General features: G+C 54.7%; 1 pseudogene; it reads left to right on the top strand.

Annotated features, from left to right (window-relative positions):
• Positions 1-1,136, top strand: part of LOC143261754 (large subunit ribosomal RNA) — a 3,017-nt pseudogene extending 1,881 nt beyond the window's left edge.
• The last annotated feature ends 3,864 nt before the right edge of the window (positions 1,137-5,000 follow it).

Here is a 5,000-nt window from a genome sequence, read left to right as displayed (position 1 = left end):
GGTGGTAGTAGCAAATACTCCAGCGAGGCCCTGGAGGACTGACGTGGAGAAGGGTTTCGTGTGAACAGCCGTTGCACACGAGTCAGTCGATCCTAAGCCCTAAGAGAAATCCTATGTAGATGAGGTGTCCTAAGACGTTAAACACTTGTAAAAAAACCGCAGCTATTTTATTTTATTTTTTTATTATTATATAAATCGCAGCATATTTTGTTATTATATACATGCACAAAAAACACCCATTGGGCGAAAGGGAATCCGGTTTCTATTCCGGAACCCGGCAGCGGAACCGCATACCATTCGGGCCCTCGTAAGAGTGTTCGTCGGGGTAACCCAAAATGACCTGGAGACGCCGTCGGGAGATCCGGGGAGAGTTTTCTTTTCTGTATAAGCGTTCGAGTTCCCTGGAAACCTCTAGCAGGGAGATAGGGTTTGGAACGCGAAGAGCACCGCAGTTGCGGCGGTGTCCGGATCATCCCCTCGGACCTTGAAAATCCAGGAGAGGGCCACGTGGAGGTGTCGCGCCGGTTCGTACCCATATCCGCAGCAGGTCTCCAAGGTAAAGAGCCTCTAGTCGATAGATTAATGTAGGTAAGGGAAGTCGGCAAATTGGATCCGTAACTTCGGGATAAGGATTGGCTCTGAGGAGCGGGGCGTGTCGGGCTTGGTCGGGAAGCGGGTCTGGCTGACGTGTCGGGCCTGGGCGAGGTGAACGGCTCTCGTGGCTGGGATCCGAGCTCGGTCCCGTGCCTTGGCCTCCCGCGGATCTTCCTTGCTGCGAGGCTTCCGTGGCGTTTCCCATCGGTGCGGTCGTCCTCTTCGGCCGCCATTCAACGCTCAGCTCAGAACTGGCACGGACTAGGGGAATCCGACTGTCTAATTAAAACAAAGCATTGCGATGGCCCCCACGGGTGTTGACGCAATGTGATTTCTGCCCAGTGCTCTGAATGTCAACGTGAAGAAATTCAAAAAAGCGCGGGTAAACGGCGGGAGTAACTATGACTCTCTTAAGGTAGCCAAATGCCTCGTCATCTAATTAGTGACGCGCATGAATGGATTAACGAGATTCCCATCTGTCCCTATCTAGGTCTCCAAAGTCCAACCCCGCCTCCACGCGGCGGAGACCGGGCAACGCAAGTCTGTATTTGCGGCAAAAAAGGGCTATGGCACCCGCCCTACCTAGTCCCATCCTTCCCCATCACAGATTCCACCCCATCACGGTTTTGTGGAGCTGAACGGCCGCGGTGCTTGCGTGAGGTGCTTGACACCCGCTACCGTAGCTGGCGAAGCTCCGCTACGCCAACAGCAACATGCCTATCTTCGCTAGACGGGCACCAACCATGTGCAGCCGCCTAGTTACGCCAATAGGCAAAGAATAACCAACATACGCCACCCTAGCACGCTGCATAATCATTGCTGACGTGTAGAAGAAAGGGGGCGAATACATGTGGCAGAGTGCCGTCACTGCGGAGGGCGGTGGCGGGCACCCGCTGCCGCGGTCAAGCGGCAAAGCAAAACCCTCCTAATAACCTTCTATACACAGTTGGAGTAGGTAGCACAGCCTACCCAACTCAAAACAAACTTGAAAACTCCTTACACGGACAAGGAGTCAAGACTGGGTCTTCCGTACCCAGCCTAATGAATGTTGAACGAAGGCGGCGATTTACCCACGTTCGGACCCCTCGTAGGTGTTCCGTCGGGGGGTAGGTATTAAAGTTTTTGTGTATGCCAACATGGCGAGGAAACATATCTGCGCCACCTCCGTGGTGGCCAGATTCGCAAATAATTGTCCCTATCTACTACTCTGCCGCCAGGTGTCGCAGGGAGAGGACGCGCCGTCACATCGCTCCGTCGTTCAACCGAGATTCCTGTAGCAGAACTTGAGGGAAAATTCCGAGAGGGTGTTCAAAGGGAAGAGGAGGCCAAGACGATCCGCTGGATATATAAATTGTGCAGTTCTGGTGTCAATTGTGCGAAAAAACAGTGCCGGAAAAATCCACGCCACGTGCTCGGCACGCCGGACTTTGGGACCGGATTCCTCCGGGAATATCGATCCCACGAACAAACTGTTTACGTGGAAACTATTTATTTGTGAAGACGCTTAATTTGAGACCCAAATTGTGACAATCGTGTAAAAACTGTGAAAGTGCAAAAACAGGAAAATAAATCGAAAACCCACCTCGAGCTTCGAGACGCCACCGTCGGCGTGGGTAGCGCTGCGGTAGCGGTGTCGCGCGCGCTGATTGGCCGCCGCCGAGTAGAGAGGAAACTCTCTACGGAAAAAAAGGACCACTGCTGCCAACTTCAAAAATTTTTCGAAGGTTGGCAGCAATTACCTCCGGGGGCCGAAATTGAAGCTCGAGTTTCCACCATAGACTCACAAAGACCGCAGTGCGCGAAATTCGAAAGTGAACACGCAGAAAAGGACGGACACTAGACAATTGTTTAAACTATTGTTTAAACAAATTGTTTAAACAATTTTTAAACAATTGTTTAAAAATTTCAGGACTTTTTAACAAATTTTTTTTTTTTTTTTTTTTTTTTTTTTTTTTTTTTGTGGCTAACATCTACATTTTCAGAGGCCTTGACGCGGCTCCACAATGGAGGTCGCCTCTTCGGGGACCGACTCCCGCCGCCGTCAGAAACGATGTCTGGCCACGGACTCGGAGACCGAGGCAGCCAACTCGGACGCGCCCCTCTGCTTCCGGAAGCCTGCGGAGGTCATAAAGAAGAAGAAGAAAAAGAAAAGGGATAAACAAACAACACAGACAACACAGACAGCACAAACCACGCAGGAGACAGCAGAGGAGCCGTGCCGGGCCAACTCGGAGGACGAGGACACGACCGTGGCAGCCCTCAGAGCCCACGCTGCCAAAGCTTATAGGCAGCTTACTAATGAAATTACGCTTCCAGGAAACGACATCCCGTCCACTGTGGTGCACGCCCTGTGCACACAGGCCGCCAAGTTTAACGACTTACTCATTAAAGCCCTCGTTTACAGCAGCAGGCTGGAGGGACGTCTTGAGGCAGTCCAGGCCGAGTCCAAGGAGTGCAAGCGTTCCTGCCAGGCGCTCCAGGACAAAGCCGTCGCCGTCGCCGCCGCCGCAGCCGCCGCCCCCAAAAAGCCGACAACGTATGCCGAACGCGTCGGCGTCAGGTCCGCTACGGCAGCCAGGTCCACGCAGAAGCAGGACCCCCCCAACGTGGTCATCATCACGCCGGCAGACACCAGCAAATACGAGGACAGCTCGAAGACAAAGGAGGCGGTCTTCGAGCTGGTCTCGCCAAGAGCGGACGGCCTGCAAATCAAGGGCGTCCGCAGGGTGCAGGGTTCAGGCATCGCGCTGGTCACGTCAAAGAACACCGACGTGGCAACCTTAATGGCGCACCAAAAACTAAAAGCTGCCGGTTTTATCGTAGGAGCTCCGGCCAAGCGGAACCCGCGGATCATCGTCTTCGATGTCCCGCGGACCCAGGAGGACCCCAAGGAGACGACCGCAGCGATCCTGCAGCAGAACCTCAGCAAAGAGGAAGCGGCCAGCCTCTCCAAGGAGATTAACCTAGTTTACAGGAGCGGTGATAAAACCAGGGACCGCTGCAACCTGATATTCGAGGTCAGCAAGCGTGCCCGGGACCTCCTGGTCTCCAAGGAGAGGCTGTACGTGGGCTGGAACTGCTGCAGGGTCCGGGACCACGTCAGCGTGACCAGGTGCTATAAGTGCCAGGGATTCGGCCATCCTGCCAAGTTCTGCAAGGCCGAGAAGGAGACCTGCGGCCACTGCGCGGAGGCGGGGCACGGGATCAAGACCTGCCCGAAGAAAGAAAAGCCGGCCACCTGCGTGAACTGCATGAGGGGTAAGAAACCCTCCTCCCACTGCGTGACGAGCAAGGACTGCCCCGCGTATATAGCTGCCATAAATCAGTCGCTCTCCCGAACTGATTATGGTTGTTAGGCCCCCACCCAAAAATATCCCCGAAATTAGGATACTGCAGCTGAACATGAGACGTTCAGCTGCGGTCACCGGAGAGGTACGCGAGCTCATTGCCCAGAAGCGGCTAGACGTCCTGCTATTGCAGGAGGCATACGTCAGCCAGCTGGGCACGCGACATAGGATTAGTGGTTTAGGGTCCGGAGTGAGGTTGGCGGCAGCCGAACCACAACCCCCGTGGGCGGCTGTTGCCGTCTGCAACCCCAACTTCGACATGATCTTCGTCTCGCAGCTCAGCAACTCCCACTGCGCCTGTGCGGAAGTGCTAGCACCCGGCTTTTCCTTTTACGCGGTGTCGTGCTATTTCCAGCACCGCGACGAAATAGAAAAGCACCTCAGCCACCTTGAGAAGGTGTTCTGCGCACTGAGGGGGGAGAGACTTTTAGTTTCTACAGACGCTAACGCGCAATCCTCGCTCTGGAGCCCCCGGGGCACAGACGAGAAAGGAGCTCAATTCGAGACTCTGATTGCCGCGTTTAGCATGGACGTTGTGAACGACGCAGCTCAACCACCTACCTTCTGGACGCCAACCGGGTCGTCATACATCGACGTAACCCTGGCGTCGCCTTCCATGTCTCCGTTCATCAGGAGCTGGAACGTAAGGTGTGCGTGGACGACCAGCGACCACAACGCCGTTGACATTAGGTTGCGGGCACCCAGAGCCGCGACGGGGAATCGCGGAGTCGCGAACTCTCGGTTCGACACTCGTCGAGCCGACTGGGAGCGATTCTCCGAGACCCTGTCCGATCTTTCACGATCGAGGCTCGAAGTCCTGAGCCTGGAGTCAGCGGAGGAAACTATAGGAATGGCAGAAACGCTCACAGACATCATCAAGGATGCCTGCACCGCGTCGATGCCGAGAAAGCGTAGATTTAGAAAGTCCAATCCGTGGTGGACGAAAGAGCTGACGGGCATGAAGAAGGCTGTCTACCGAAAGAGGCGTGCCTTCCAGAGGGAAAGAAATGAGTCCTCACGCCTCCTAAAACTGCTGGAGTACCGCACTTCGTTGCGGAA

The sequence above is a fragment of the Megalopta genalis genome, unplaced genomic scaffold (genome assembly GCF_051020955.1).
Source record: "Megalopta genalis isolate 19385.01 unplaced genomic scaffold, iyMegGena1_principal scaffold0068, whole genome shotgun sequence".
In the NCBI taxonomy this organism is placed as follows: Eukaryota; Metazoa; Arthropoda; class Insecta; order Hymenoptera; family Halictidae; genus Megalopta; species Megalopta genalis.
The sequence above is the reverse complement of the archived record's forward strand: the minus strand, read 5'-3'. Positions and strand labels throughout refer to the sequence as shown.